Here is a 17,570-nt window from a genome sequence, read left to right as displayed (position 1 = left end):
ATCGTCCTTTGTCAATGCTCTTTTTTTAAAATTAGTTCAGAATGATCAATTCAAGTCTTGACTACACTCTGAATTATGGTCTGACTTAATATACCCCTATAGAGATGTATCGAGAAGGCCTGATATGATACATATTGGCCAATACAAACTATACTTAACGATATTTTGAATCTTGGACCAACCATTTAAACCTACGCCCTAAGCTTGTAGGAATTTGGCCAATTCGCCGCCCTCCTCAATTGGAGTTAATTACAGCTATTCCTCTACACATTTATTTTTCCTCTCAAGATTTCTTTGTACTTTTTTCATACTTTGTCTTTGAGATTACCGCTCCCATTTTTTTAATGGATTGTGCTGTGTTTGATACTATTGCTATTTCTACCTTTAAAGTTTTGGAGCTTTGATCAATACAAATTGATGAAATGAATGTGTGGGACTAAAATAATATTAAATTTGATGCTTTTTACGTAGAAACATCAATGCTATCAAACACAACCTATAAAAGATGGTTAAAAGTAAAACATCTACCAGAAATGTGTTGTAAGTTCAAGGGGTTAAAGCCTAAAAGAATGAAGACAAAAATAAGAAATGATTTAATTGTTATACTTTCTTTCTTTCACCAAACACCAAACAAAAGGTGTTTGGTGATATGTAATTGTTATACTTTCTTTCTTGAATCTTGTTAAGCCAAAAGCGAGAACATGGTCAAACATAATACCATAAAGCCAAAATGTGGTCAAAGAGAATAGGTAGGTCCTACATTTACCTTTTTGTTCCTAGCACCAAGCTGGAAAATAGAAAAATTTTGCAAATTGAGTTTTTTGTTAATTCGTTTTAGATGGAGGTATCTATTTAGTCCATCAATATTATTTATTTATTTACTTATTATTTAAATAGAGGGTGGGCCTTGGCCTAACTATTAATATTGGATTGCTCCATTATAATTTAGATCATCAAGATTTAAGTCTTGGAAATAGCTTCTTTGTATATACAAGAATATAGCTGTGTGCACCTATCCTTCTCCAGACTAGTATTGGTAGGAGCGTCGTATATTGGGTAAGGACAGATTCACTAGGTGTTTGGCATTGGTGTTGGGAATATTGCATTGTTTTCTGAAACAAGCGGTGTTTATTTTTTATTTGGAACCGATGCTGTCATATAGGCTGTTTTCTGAGAAAAGAGCACTAGTTTTATTTGGTACTAGTGCTGGCAGCAAGGTTTTCAACATGGTCTATACTATCCAATATGGTCCTCAGCAAAATCCCTATGTTTTGAACATCACGGGTGATAGTTTTTTAACTCAACCATATGGTTTAAAAAGAAAGTTGATGTGATTAAGTGATTCTACGAATCTTCGGTGATATTCTTATATTGTATAAAATGAAGGGTTTAAAGTATCAATATAATACTTCCGATACAAGGAGTATTGTATTCATATCCATAACCATGGGTACGGAATGCTATGACTAGGTATATATCCCATAAGCCATGAATATGAGACTCAAGCTCGAAAGTACACATGGGACTTGTTAAAATGCAATATTATTGTATACACTTAACAAAATCTATAAGGGATAAGTAGACTGCACTCCATCTCAGAATTTTGAATTCAACTGCAGACCTATAACAATTCAAAATTTCAAATACCTCCATCTATAACACCAATACCCATTTATGTATTTGCATCAATTCCGAACTGGCACCTACCCCAATTATACGGTGGAACTAAGATTTATTAGGGTGGACTGAACAGTAAAAACCCCAATATATAATTATATATACTTTTAACATATTATATGTATTTTTATATATTATATATTATATATTTTTAACATTAAATTATATTTTAATGTGTTATATATTATTATTAATATATATGATAAACAAATGACCTTAAAAGATCAAAGTTGGATGGTGATATAGATGAATAGCTTCTATATCACCAATGGAATGTTGGTTATTGTTTTATTGATTCGTGATTACATTTGTCTTCACAAATGCAATTTTGGAAGCATTTTTGTCAAAAGTAAGGCTGTCAATGGACCGGGTGTAGGTATTTGACCCGATCCAATGCATGTCGGTTACATATAGTCCGGATCCAAATAGATTCAAATTCGATGGAAAGGGAATCCAATTCCATTTATTTTAATGCAAATGGGTCTGATGGATATGAAATAACAAAATTTACATAGAAACTAATATATATAATAAGAAACTACAGAAAGTATCAGAAATTATAGAAAAGATATAAAAAGTTTTTCTAATATGCTGGCAGTAATTCTTGTGGATTAAAGCAATTGTCGGTCCCTAAACAGATTCACCTCATAGAGGCATAACTAAAAGCGGGATGAATTCGATCTTATTCTCTCATCATGTTAGGCTTATATTCAAAGCTAAATTAAGTAAAAATGTAAAATGGCATCGCTTGAGCTTTGCTAGCTATCAGACTAAAGAAACCTCCTTCTCTATGGTCCCTGCACTGCAATTGGCTGTCCTGACTAAGACCATTTGCAGAAAATAACTTGGTCTGCTTTCTCTACCTTGTGATCTTACTTTGGCAATCCCCATGTGATTGGTTGGAGCAACACAAAATGTTGCTTTCTTGCTGCGTACAGTGAATCTGAGTTTTTCACTAAGGACATTTTAAAAGGGGTGTGCTTTAAAAATAAAAAGCCCCCCTAATTTATATTTGGACTCAAATTTTGATATATCATATAATATGCACTGAGAAGTTTGATCTCAACAGTCGAAGATCTGATCTTGGAGTTGATAAAACCTTGCATCCAGTCGACTGTTGGATGAATATGATGGTATTATCATAGTCCAACAGTCGAAGATCTGATCTCAACAGTCGGTATTATCATAGTCCAACTTGAAAGTAAAAGACAAACAGAGGGGAAATTCTTAAGAAATTTCTCAAAGAACTTTTCCTCATCAAATGTCAAATGGGGTTAGAGGGGGTTGAGAAAAATTTATGCTTACCACCCCTTTTTTGTAGCAAACGCGGCCCAAAGGATCTTAAGGAAAAAGAAAATTGTGAGAAAATCCTTCAATGTTGCTCATTCATGTTGGTTTCAGCTTCAGTTTCTATAGTTGGGAGGTGTTAGATTGTTAGTTCACTAGATTTTGGCATGTTTTTAGAGAATTAACCTTATCATTTCTGTGTTTTTGCAAATTTGCAGAGGAATAATCTGTTTTAAAAATAACTTTTGAGTTTTTGATTTATATGAAAATTGCTTGAACTAATTCATTTTTGGGCTCAAAATTCATTCTAAAAGTTGATTTTTTTTATCTATAAAGTTTAGCTTTAAAAAGGAATCACTTTTAACACAAAACTCATTTTGAATTTCTGGAGCAGGACATTAACCAAACAAACTAATTTCCCACGAGATGATGAATGTAAGAGTAACTCACGACAACCCTGTGAAGCATGGTTGGTGGTGCATGAAAGGGTAAGGGTGGTCAGTGGTCCTTAATGGGATCAAGTGCCACTTGACCCAATAAATTGATGCTGAACCCGAACCCGAACCAACTGTATGGCTGCATATCCTTCAACAGTTAGGAGCTAGCGAAAATGTTTACTTTTATGAGTTTAGTGTAATTGAAAACTATATTAATGATTAATCATGATTGATGCAACTTCTTCAGCATTTAATTTTGACTATAGTAATTTTACTTGATCAATACCACCCCAGCCATTGATTTCGATGACTATTCTGTCTATCTCTATCTCATATTTCACGTGGGTCGGGCGACCCAAATCCCAATCAATAGAATAAGACCAGTAACTGATCCTGTTATTAAGCGGGTTTATTAGTTATTAGGTCTGATCCAATAAAACTTCAATGCAATTAATGCTTCATTCGTATTTTGGTAAGTTTTTCCTGGGAAATACTTATTTATCTATGTTTATATTATTTATAAAAATGTGAATGAAATATACTGGCTTTTAGAATTTTTATTGGACAGTTTTATCCCTATATTTTGAGGTCTTTGAAGGGTATACATGTAACTATAATTTGATAAAATATTGCACATTAATTAATACAATTAAAGAATGAATAGAACAGAATTTTGGTTTTGTTTAAAAAACAGCCAGTTAATAAATATAGTTGACATTACTTTTTTCTTTATAATTGATATAATAAGTTGAGGCTGGTCGCTTTAGTATATGAAGCCTAGGAAGAAACATTTAATTACCCCTTGCAACTAACAACAGCTATAACCTAGTAAGGGGTAGTAGCAGAATCAAAAGCATGAATCGATCAATTTTTACCCCCTCAACTCTAATACAGCTACAAAAAAAAACCTTGTCTTCTCCTAAACCGCATATCCCCCTGACCACCTAGAGAGAGAACCTCCGCTTACTAACCCTCCTCCCTGCTCAAAAAACCATGGCGACACATCATCTCTGCACTTCTCCAGCACTGGCACACAAGTACCGACCGACCAATCGCTTTGCCTTCAGCTTCAAGCCACACCGTCTTGGACCAGTCGGCCACTCCTTGTCTACTGTAGTTCGGTCTTACAAGGTGACAATCGAGCACGATGCTCGTGCCAAGACAACCATTGATGTAGACCTAGATGAAACTATCCTCGCCAAGGCACTAGACTCCAGCTTGACCGTCCCACATAACTGTAAGCTTGGTGCGTGCATGACGTGTTTGACTCGACTGGTGAGCGGCGAGGTTGATCAGAGCGAAGGCATGTTCAATGATGATGTCGTTGAACGCGGGTACACACTGCTCTGTGCTTCCTACCGTCGATCTGATTATCACATTCGGACCATCCAGGAAGAAGAATTGTTGTCACTGCAATTGGCAACTGCAAATGATTAGGTGCAAAGCAGCGAATGTTTATACCTATTACTTCTCCCCCTCCTCCTTTTTTGTAATTTGGACACTTGGAGAGAATAATAGAATGAAGCCTGTTATTTTAGTTCTACAACCTTTACTGCAGTTGTTTATGAGTTTTGAGAAGATTATTAGTTTTGTTCTTACAACTCACACGAAACAGTCTATATCCATATAGGATTTTAAACTCAGAGAAAGGACAAAACTTAATAAAATCCTTTCAAGGTTGTCTTCAAAAATGAGAATAGGTTGATGGAGAAAATAAAAAGAAATGCACATTCATTCAATAAAATGAAATTAGTAAGAGTGGAAGAAAGGTAATGTTAAGTTGTTAATCCTTCTCATCATGGATTATTTAAATAGTGATGGCCAATGTTTTCAATTTGCCATTGACTAGCCGGTTTAACTGCCCAAACCATCACTCAATCAAGATTCTGGGTTCAGTTTGAGTAAATCCGAAGAGAGGTTAAAAACCATTGACTTGATAAAAAAAACATCCAACCTATATAGTTGGACCATTGCCCCATTCGACCCGGTGATTGGGCCGCGGGTTGCATATTAACCATGTATGCAAACTTTGGGAGGCCTAACTTTGCATTTCGATGTCCGACTGTGGTGATTTTTTTTATTTTGGGTAATTTTTTGATATTTGTGCATCCCAATGTTCCATATCCAGTTATTTTTGTCAAAACCCCTTTTTGCCTCAAATTGCAATTTTTAATATTTTTTATGAACAAAAAATTTAAAGCTAAATAAAATCATAAATTAGACACCCCATTTTTATGTCATTCAGTTATTTTGCAACACTTTGAGCTTCAAGCATGCTTTAGCTAACCTCTCAACTGACCTGGGGGCATTTTTGAAATTTTACAAAAGTTAGGGCCTCAGAAATCCGAGACCATAAGTACGTAGAGCAAAAAATCCAAATCCAATAACACTAAGATCACTTGAATCTGACATCGTTTACCCCTTCATCTTAAGACCCAAAATCGGAACCAATTCCGATCGTCCGATCGGAGTCATTTTGATCCTAAACCTCATTTCATGTCAAATCAGAAATCCAAAAACATATGTATATCCCATAAATCCAAATCCAACGACACCAAGATCACCCGAATTTGACACTATTTACCCCTTCATCCTAAGACACGAAGCCAAAATCGATTCCGATCGTCCGATTGAGATCATCTTGATCCTGACACCTCAGTTCATGTCAAATCAGAAATTTGACACCATAGGTACATAGAGCCTAAAATCCAAATCAAACAACACCCTAATCATTGAAATCCGACACCATTTACCTCTTCATCTTAAGACCTAAATCCAGAGTCGATTCCGATTGTCCAATCGGAGTCATCTTCATCCTAAACCTCATTTCATGTTAAATCAGAAATCCAAAACCAATAGATCCCAAAAATCCAAATCCAATGACACCAATATCACCCAAATCCGACACTGTTCATCCTGTTATCCTAAGACTCGAAGTTAGAACCAATTCCAATCGTCCGATCAAAGTTATTTTGATATTGAATCTCATTTCACATCAAATCATAAATCTAAGACCATAGGCACATAGAACCCAAAAATCCAAATCCAATGACACCAAGATCATTCGAATCCAACACCGTTTACTCCTTCATCTTAAGACCCGAAGTCAGAACCAATTTCGATTGTTCGGTCGGAGTTATTTTGATATTGAACCTCATTTCACATCAAACCATAAATGTAGGGAGAACCAAAAAATTCAAATCCAACATTAATTACCCCTTCATCTTAAGACCTGAAGTTGAAACTGATTCCGGTCGTTCGATCGGGATCATTTTGATCATGAACCTCATTTTATGTCAAATTAAAAATCTGACAGCATAGTTACATAGATAGCCAAAAATCTATATATATATATATATATTGAATAGGTGGTCTTTGACTTTTGAAATTTTTATTGGACCACAAATGCCCCTCTCTAAAGTTTGAATTGGAAAATAATATAAGTTAAAATTGTTATTTTACATCTTCATTTAATGCCTTTATACTATTATTAAAAGTGTGAATAATGGTGTAGAGCTTTTGTATTATAATACCCTTATTTTTTTAATTTAATTCCTCTCTAATTGTGAGGGCACAAAATGTAATATGAACTAAATTTCTTTTCATTAAATTTCCTCTCATTAAGTTGTATTATTAACTCCCATTCCTTTATTGAATCCTATATTTAAGATATTATTTTCACAAAATAAAAAATATAAATTTTGTCAATTAGATTTATATGCAATGCTTTTAACGATATAAATGCATGTTTTTTTTTAAATTTATCCCAAAATGGAACTATTTTTCCATCATCGTTGGTGAATAAGCAATTCAGTCATCTGAGTCAAGTGGGCTAATCCATGATGTCATAATTAAATAAAAACTTTAAAATATAAACAAATAACAAATGTAGAAAAACCGGGTACACACACACACACATATATATATATACACACACACACACACTCTTATTAAAGCAAAAATAAGTATGATAAATAATAATTATTCTTATTCATGGAAAGCAATCCAAAAGTAAAAATTATTTTTGTGGTGGCAAGTCAACATTTCAATTCAACCTTTTGAGTTAAATATGCCAACCTTTAATATCATAATTAAATAAAAATGGAAAAATATAAAAAAGCACACAAAAAACATTATGTAATGATACAAAAATTTGTAAATAACATTTAGGCACCTATCTAATATTTTTATATTAATCATATTAAAAAAATAAGTGTGATAAATAATAATTTCTTTATTGATGTTAGAAATAAAATTTAAAATTTAAAACCAAACTAAAAATGAAATTATTTTATTGGTGGTAGGTTAACAATTCAACCTTTTGGATGGTATGTGTCAATCATTGATTTCATGCTTAAACAATAAAAATCAGAAAAAAAAAGATAAAAATACAAAAAATATGAAAAAGTAGAAACTCAATAGAAAACATTTGGATGCATATCTAATATTTTATATTAATCATATTAAAAGTTAGACACGATAAACAATAATTTTTTTAACTTTTTATTGATGATATAAATAAAATACAAAATTCAAAATTAACTAAAAAGTGAAATTGTTTTCTTATTTGATGGTAGATCAATTCAACATTTCAGGTCAAATGTATTAACTTGTGAAGTTATAATTAAATAATAAAGATTTTATTTTAAAACAATAAAAACACAAAAGTATACAAAAAATATATACATTATATAGAAAACATCTAGGTATATCTCTATATTAATAAACCATAATAAGTGTAACAAATAAGAATAATTTTATAGACATAAAAATATAAAAAAATTGTAAAACTTTTAGAAACATATTATACACTATCATCATTATAAAACTTTTAGAAACTTATTCCAATTCTAATTCTAATTCCTGTTTGAACCAAAACAGACTATGGGGGTAGGAACATTTCGATTCTCAAGGAATTTTGATTCCAATTCAGATTCCGATTCCGACTATGGGACCCTAAGTTTTATAATGTGTACAAAAAAGTTTTACTTGTATCAAATCTATAGCTGCCTCGGTATGGGCTCTGGACCATTGACAATCAAAGCCGGACAAAAGAGGACAAAATGGAGAAGGGCGTCGCTTAAGCCCAAAGGTTTGGGTGCCCTACGGCCCACGGCCCACCTACAGGATCTTGGCCATCGTTTCCGGTTCCTCGTCCCCCGTGGTGTTCCAGCAAAAGTGGGGCTCTTGTCCACCGAAAGCGGTGACAGCAAGTGTCCTCCGGTATAGTACCTTTCCGGCATCAAAGATTCAACCATCAAATTAAACCGAGGGAAAAAGGTTAAATTGTATGGTACCACTGTTACGGAAGTCGAATGGTTATTAATTTATGGCCTATTTGGCAAGTCTTTTTGAGAAGATCTTCTTGTAGCTCTGACAGCCAATAGACATATTGAGCTTTTGACATAAGATCTGAGCAGCCCAAAGACCGTTTGACAAACGTGCATCTTTTCGTGCATCAATTCGGGTCTTTCCGCATGAGATTAAAACGTGAAAGATGCGAGAAGCTTCAAACCCAAAATGGGCTTTGCACATCTTTTCGGCACTGCATTTTTTGGCAGCTAGATCTTTTGTATGCTAAATGAGAATAGACCGATTTTCGGTCTTCCCGACTTGTAAACAGCCAAAAAAATACATGGAAAGACACGCTAAATAGGCCCTTATTGTTGAATATTTATACCGTAGAAGTCACTACTTGGGGCTGTTTCATCTGTTTCAAATGGTCCAGTCACAAGGTCCCATTACTGTCATAAAATTAATGTTTTTTTTTATAAAAAAAAAAAAGTAATGTTTTCAAATTTTAATGGGTGCCACATAGGATATTGTGCTTCAACGGCCAAAAAACCTATTTGTTAATTGTTAGAATGTTTTTTAAGTGAGAAACGAGCGAAAACAGAAATAACTAGACATCAGTGTAACTCATAACCACTTGAAACATTAAAAAGGTATTTCAAGCAAAAAGCTAGTGTTTCTCGCAATGATGATGTGGCATGATAACAACATTGTCAAATGCCAATGTAACCTTTTTAACATCTCTCCAATATAGGTGAACCATTGCATGCTATCCTACATGGCAGCGACATTGCCAAACTGTTTTGTGGCCGTTTCTAGTGAGGTATTGCACTGCTGTTTCCAGTAGAAAATACATCACTGAAAACAACCACGGTACGGTACCAAACACCTACTGAATCGCCCAGTTGGACCAGTTGATCCATCATCCAATCAGGTTTTTGGGGTCATTTAGCCTCTAAAGTCTAAGCCACTTGCTTGCAAAATGAAAATTGTTGATTCAATCAATAACTCAATACCCAACTGGTTAAACCATTGAAGACTCATTTAATGAGTAATGGATTAGATATTAATTCTTCTTTTTTTGTACTTTTACCCATTTCCATTATCAATAATGATAATTCTGAATGGAATGACTTATTTAGTGGATAAAATAATTAAATATTAAAATATTTGACAATTTAGTACTCAATCTAACTTTTGAGATAAAGTTGATGAACAGAAAGATGTATAGCTTTTTATTTTTATTCTAGTGAATGAGTTTTTTTTTTAATATTTTATTATTTAATTACTTTATCCACTAAGAGACAAAGCAATAAATTATTCAATTAGAGTGAAATCAACATTCTCAAGCAAGCCCCAAGTAGAAGAAAGTTTTTCTTTTCTTCTATTTAATCTTTGATGGTAAAGAACTATTTATATAGAATATGTTACATACATGTTTGGTGAGGACTGAGGAGACAACCAGTCAAGCACGGCTCTTTTCTGAAGTCAAGACTGGTTACATGGTTGGTGGGAGGGATGATGTTGTCTACCAAAGTAATGGGCATTTCATGTGGATATGTCATTGGGTAGAAATTAGTCATGGGAGGTGACATTTTGAGTCAAATATTGGGAATAGGATGTAGAGATTATGGCCATTGTTATATAAAAATGAGCGCTCTCTCTCTCTCTCTCTCAGACATAAACACGCAACTTTTGAACACACAGAGAATTCCTGTGGTTCGATTCGTTTTTCTATAAAATGGGTGTAAAAGTTTGTCGGTTGAAATAAGGTCAGATATTATTTCTGCTCCTTTCTACCCTTTCTAATTTATTGCATTGTAAATGGAAATGAATGCATAAATTTCCTTGTAAAATGAGAAAAAAAAGCATATTTATTAACTCAATCCAGTTGAAACGAACGGAGACAAGGGAAAAAATGACTAGGAAATGTTAGGATTTAAGAAAGTAATAGAAAGAAATAACCTAATTTATTAGCTCAATCTAGTTGAAACTGGGTGTAGATGGGCCGGGTTGATGTGAGCCCAAGAAACTAGTTACTACTAGGGATGTCAATGGACCGGTTTCGGATTGGACCCCATCCAAACCAAAATCAATTGAATTGGACCAGTGCAGACTTAATGATCCAAAATATTTATTGGATTGGACTGGACCTATTCCATCCATAATGAATTTATATTGGATTGGGTTGGATTGAGCCAATATCTGATCCATTGATAGAAGATAGGAATATAGGTGTCAATGGATTAGAATTAATCTAAATTAAAACAAATTTGGACAGATTGGATGGTCCAGACATTGAATTGGATTGATCCAAAATTATCCAAAATATTCATTGGATTGGATTGGACCTGGTCCATTTGTAACGGACTTGCATTGGACTGGATTGGATTAGACCAAATCCAGTCCAATTGACAACCCTAATTACTACTTTGTCACAAAGCTAGGCTCAAACACTATAAATACAAAATAACTGGATTGGGCCATTGATCATAGGTCGAGTTTCCGCTTTTTAATATCAGACTCAGTTTTAGGCCCAAAGCCAGGTCCAAGGCAGACTAAGAATTATTTCTTAATATATATATAAAACAAAGTGGTCAAAAAAATTTTTCCTTTTTATTTCCTTTTTTTATTCCATGTCATTTTTGAAACAACCAATGAGTTGCACTTTCTAAGAACCTAAATAATCTCTTCTCCTAAAATTTCTCCTAAACTACCCCCCAACTTTCTCCAAAATTATCTCTAATTTAGTAGAGAGTTTATCTCCTAAATTATCTCTAATTCCTATTTATCCTCTCCCTACTTTTTATCTATATCTATCTAAAGAAAGTTGATGAGGGTGGATTTGGCCCTCCAATGATATTGTGACACATGACACCTCAGAACAACTAGGTGACAACTGGAACCACTTTGGCAACAACTTGCCTTAGCCAAGTTGATGGTGTCCCACCTGGCGGCCTGGCACACATTCTACTATAAGAGTACTGACTTAAGCATCGGAGTGACCTCGCTGGGTTAGCCACCCCGGGTCCTCTGACATTTGGTTCCTTGTAGGTCTCTAAAGAGCAACGAAGCTCATCAATCCAGCTCGCTGCCAGGCAACTCGGCACTAGACAGCTCACCACCAGGCAGCTCGCCACCAGGCAACTCCACTTCGGCCTGAGTCATCGGCCACTTGGAAGTAGACCAAATGACAAGGTACTTACCCAAAAAATTGATACATCACCAAAAATTGATACATCAATTGGCGCCTATGCCAGGCCGCCAGGTCGCGCCAGTGCCAGGCTGCCAGCTTGTGCCTGTGCCAGGCTGCCAGGTTGTGCTAGGGCTAGGCCGCAAGGTCGCACCTATGCTAGGTCGCGCCTATGCTAAGCCGCCGGGTGGGACACCATCAACTTGGCTAAGGCAAGTTGTTGCCAAAGTGGTTCCGAGTGTCACCTAGTTGTTCTAAGGGGCCATGTGTCACAATATCGTTGGAGGGCCAAATCCGCCCTCATCATTTGCCCCCCCACTCCCGAGCCGAAAGTAACTCAGCGAAGGGAATAGATTTCTCCTTTTTGCCTGGAATGAATAATTCGATGAGCTCGTAAGCGTCGATTCAAATCCTTAGGCTCTAGGAGCGACTCACTGTCCGCTCCTTGATTTTTCTCATGCCGAAAAGGCGACTGGGTCTTATATGGCGAGGAGGTCTTCGCTAGTTCGGTATTTTGGCCCTTAGGCTCTGGGAGCGACTCGTAGTTCACTCTCCTTGATCTTGCCCATGTTGAAGAGGCGGTTGGGTCTTATGTGGTATTTTAGCCCTTAGGCTCTGGGAGTGACTCGTACTCCACTCTCCTTGATCTTTGATTTTGCCCATGCCGAAAAGGCGATTGGGTCTTATATGGTGAGGAAGTCTTTTATCATTTTGCCAGTTCGCGCCTGGGCCAGGCCGCCAGGTCGGCGCCTGGGCCAAGCCGCCAGGTCGCGCCAGGGCCAGGCTACCAACTCGTGCCTATGCCAGGTCGTGCCTATGCCAGGCCGCACCTGTGCCAGGCCGCGTCTGGGCCGCCAAGTCGGCGCCGTAGAGCAACGATTGTCTTGCATCAGCCTCGTTAGTGACGTCGGTTACCCACTCACCAACTCGCACGAGAGCCTTGGAAGGCTCGACCGGCAAGGGTGTCCATGCAGTCTGTTGGCCACCTACTCCCGTGAAAGCCACGTAGAGCTCATCTTTGTAGAGGGTACCTCGCGAAGAGGACTGCTGAGGTTTTATATGAGTTGAAATAAAGTTGGTAGAGTTGCTTAGTCTGTTGGCCATCAACTTCCTGCAATCTTTGAGTTCATAAAAAATGGAAACTATAAAGTGAGAGCTTTAGTTTCTAAAAGTTGAGGACTTAGCCTTTTAGATGATGAGAACTTAGTTTTTTGTAGTGTTTCCCACAGACAGCGCCAATTGATGGATCGACTTTTTGTGCTAAGTTCCTTGTCATTTGGTCTGCTTCCAAGTGGCCGATGACTCAGGTCGAAGTGGAGCTACCTGGTGGCAAGCTGCCTAGGGACGAGCTGCCTGGTGGCGAGCTACCTATGAGGAGTCGAGCTGCCTGGGAGGTGCCAAGCTGACCAAGTGCCGAGCTGCTTGGCGGCGAGCTGGATTGATGAGCTTCGTTACTCTTTAGAGACCTGCAAGGAACCAAATGTCAGAGGACCCGGGGTGGCTAACTCGGCGAGGTCGCTCCGATGCTTAAATCAATACTCTCATAGTAGACTACGAGCTAAAAATCACAAAGTATGAGAGCTAGAATTTGCTTACTTGCTTACTTGCCTCTGGGGTTGGTGCCTTTTTATAGGCATTGTTTGGCGTGGGCTTCACGCACCATATCCAAGATTTCTGCGAGGTCGTCAAAGTGGTTCGAGATACCTGGAGGTAACCGCCATGCACGTTGACCACCCTCCGGATCGTTCGGCATGTGGCCCAACTTCCAAGGATCGTGGGAGTGTTAGGATATGCATGCCAAATTTGTCAGTGAGCACGTCTCACAGGTCGCTAGGTCAGCCCCTGTGCCAGGTCGCGCCTAGGCTAGGCCTTCAGGTCGGCGCCTAGGCCAGGCCGCCCGGTCGCGCCTGTTCCAGGCTGTCAGGTCGCGCCAGAGCCAGGTCGCGCCAATGCCAAGCTGCTAGCTCGTGCCTGTGCCAAGCTTCCAACTCGTGCCTGTGCCAGGCTGCCAACTCGTGCCTGTGCCAGGCTGCCAACTCGTGCCTGTGCCAGGCTACCAGGTCGTGCCAGGGCTAGGTTGCCAAGTCGCGCCTGTGCCAAGTCACGCCCGTGCTAGGCCGCTAGGTGGAACACCATCAACTTGGCTAAGGCAAGTTGTTGCCAAAGTGGTTTTGGGTGTCACCTAGTTGTTGCCAAATCCGCCCTCATCAAAAGTTTAGATTAAAAAAGTTAAGAATTATTTAAATATTCTAACAAAATTATATAATATCTTTAAAATATTTATTAAAAATACAAAAAATAATTTTATATTTTTACAAAATATATCACAAAATTATGTACTAACAATTTAAATTATGTTTTTTTGGATTATCAATTTAAATGTTTTTCAAATATTTAATATAATGAAATATCCTTAAATAAATAAAATTTAAATAACAAAAATTTTTAAATAGTTTATAGATTATTTAAATATTTATCATAACTAGATTTTAAATAGTTAAAATAAAGGAATTATGTAATAAATTTAAAAAATCTAAAAAGTAGAAAATTAATTATAACATAATATTGTAAATAACTAATTTCACTTATATCAAGTAATAATTGGACAAAATAACTTTAAAAAAATTAATATTTATTACAAATAATTTTCAACTCTTAATTTGTATTTATTATATAATTATATATATTAAAATTAATATTTAATGTATTTCAGTAATTATTTATTGTTTTCGTTATAGATGTATTTTCAATGATTATGTATAAATTTATTTTGTTTTGTTATTTAACAAAAAAGTTCAATAATAATTGGAGATTAAACTACTATTATTGAAATTTTTAAATTTAATTTATTGTATTTTTGTTATAACTTATTGATTAATTAATAGTTATTAGAAATTAAACTATTCATTGACTAAGTTAATATATTTTTAGTACTTATTTATTTTTGTAATTTTTGTATTTTTTCATTACCAATATATTTTCAATAGTTGTGTATTTTCACTTAAATTTTCAATAATTATTGGAGATTAAACTATTGTTATTTATCAGAGATAAGACTATTAATTTAGCTAAAGTTATGAGTGTTCATGAGTTGGTTCAGTCTGGTCGTGAGCTATTTGGCCAACCAAATTGACCTGGTCAAGTTGGGGAGTTGGTTAGATGAAACCGACTAACCTTTTTGTGAAAATCGACCCACTCAAGTTGTATCGATTTGGGTCGGCTTTCACAAAAAGTCAGTCAGTTCAAAAGATTTAAACTTAAAAATTAAATTTAATTTTAAAAATTCCAGTGCAATTATTAAAAATAAATTTAAAAATTAGATTTATGAAATAAAACATTTTAAACTAAGAAATATGGGAATTTTTTCACTTTTTCATATTAAAAATTATATTTAAAATCTAAAATATTAATACAAAATTAATAATGAAATTATGTAATAATAGTATAAATTATGATTTTATGGATAATTAAATTCAATAAATAATTAATATTTTAAAATTTAAATATTTTACAAATTATTTTATTTAAATAACAAAATATTTAACATAACTAGATTTTAAATAGTTAAAAAAGAAATTATGTAATAAATTTAAAAAAATTCTGAAAAGTAGAAAAATAATTATAAGATAATATTGTAATTAATAATAATTTAATATTTTTACATAATATTCTAAATAACTATGTTCTATTGTATCAAGTAATAATTCGAGAAAATAGCTTTCAAATAAATTAACATTTACTAATAATAATTTTAAACTCTTAATATGTATTTATTATATAATTATATATATATTAAAATTAATATTCATTGTATTTCAGTAATTATTTATTGTTTTTTGTGATAGATGTATTTTCAATGATTATGTATAATTATTTTGTTTTCTTATTTAACAGAAAATTTTCAATAAATATTGGAGATTAAACTACTATTATTGAATTTTTTTAATTTAATTTATTGTACTTATTGTATTTCTGTTATAACTCATTGCTTAATTAATATTTATTAGAGATTAAACTATTATTTGAGATTATACTATTTATTGACTAAGTTAATATATTTTTAGTACTTATTATATTTTTGAAATTATTGTATGTTTTCATTACTAATATATTTTCAATAATTGTGTATTTTCGCTATAAATTTTCAATAATTATTGAAGATTAAACTATTGTTATTTATCAGAGGTAAGACTATTAGTTTAGCTACAATTATGGGTGTTCATGAGTTGGTTTGGTCCGGCCATAGGCTATTTGGCCAACCAAATTGACCTGGTCATGTTGGGGAGTTGGTCAGCTAAAATTGACTGACCTTTTTGTGAAAACCAATCCACTCAAGTTGTATCGGTTTGGGTTGGTTTTCACAAAAGGTCAGTCAGTTCAAAAGATTTAAACTGAAAAATTAAATTTATTTTTAAAAATTATAATACAATTATTAAAAAGTAAATTTAAAAATTAGATTTATGAAATAAAACATTTTAGACCAAGAAATATAGGAAATTTCTCACTTTTTTATATTAAAAATTATATTTAAAATATAAAATATTATATATATCCATGGTTAGGTTGTTCGATTTTTGTCGGTTTACAAATGGCCAAAGTGAAACTGATCCAACTTGGTCAAATTGGAAAATTTTTGAACCAAAGCTGACCTAAAATACTAGAAAACCGACCGACTCGGGTCGAGTTGATTGGGTTGGTTAGTTTCATTAGTTTGATGAATAAACCTAACTGAAATCAATTATTGTTATTTTTGTATTATAAAAAAATTATTAAAAGTAGTATATAAAATATGAATAGTTATAAATTATTTAAAAAGTTGAAAATATAAAACAATTGTATACTCTTATGTGTTTCTATTAGGGTCATTTACTAGAACACACCTTATAGTTTTATATATTTACTTAAACCTACCTTATAGTTTTCATTTTACTAAAACATCTCATATATTTTACAACTTATTTACTTAGTCAACATTTCATTAAGGATTGTTTGTTTTGCCATTAGGCCCATGATTTTTTATTCCAAAAATACATTTAACACTTTTTTATACAGAAAACAAAATTGGCCAAATATAGCCAATAGAGTGGTTGCCCGTGTCTTATTAAGGGTAGGAATGGTATTTTTATTTCTATTTTCTTTTGATTAAATTTATTTAAATGAACATTAGTGTCAACATTGTCATTTTCCACTATCATCTAATGGAAGATTGATTAAATACGTTGCAAATTATAAGTGGTATTTTAGTAAAATACTAACTATAAGGTAGATTTTAGTAAATCTATGAAACTATAAGGGTATTTTAGTAAATGACCCTTTCTATTATTTATCTTTCATTATTGCATGGGTCCCCGCTAGTTTTAAAATTAAAATTTGCTTTAGGTTCCTTCTTTCTAATAAAAGTTATCCCAATAATTAATATATTTCTCTAGTTTGAGCTGTCACATGTAACTCGTTTATTTGAGGTGTTCACAAGGCAAACAAGCCCCTTGATGTCAATTTATACTACGTAAATCCTAGGAAAAAGTTTCAATAATGAGAAATATGCCTTTAGCACATTCTGTTTGGCTTCAAATGGATGTGGATTTGAATTGAATCTTATGTGTCAGATTCATATTGAACTTGAATCATATCATTGGGGTTAGTGACAGGGTACAGCGCATGAGCTCAGTAGCACAAGAGAGCCT

At 34.2% G+C, this 17,570-nt stretch overlaps 1 pseudogene; it reads left to right on the top strand.

The window, feature by feature from the left end:
- The first annotated feature begins 4,394 nt into the window (after window positions 1-4,394).
- LOC104589968 (ferredoxin C 1, chloroplastic pseudogene) lies at window positions 4,395-4,838 on the top strand (annotated as a pseudogene).
- The last annotated feature ends 12,732 nt before the right edge of the window (window positions 4,839-17,570 follow it).

The sequence above is a fragment of the Nelumbo nucifera genome, chromosome 7 (assembly GCF_055504915.1).
Source record: "Nelumbo nucifera cultivar China Antique chromosome 7, China Antique-T2T, whole genome shotgun sequence".
Classification (NCBI taxonomy): Eukaryota; Viridiplantae; Streptophyta; class Magnoliopsida; order Proteales; family Nelumbonaceae; genus Nelumbo; species Nelumbo nucifera.
Note: the sequence above shows the minus strand (reverse complement) of the source record. Positions and strands in the feature narration are given on the sequence as shown.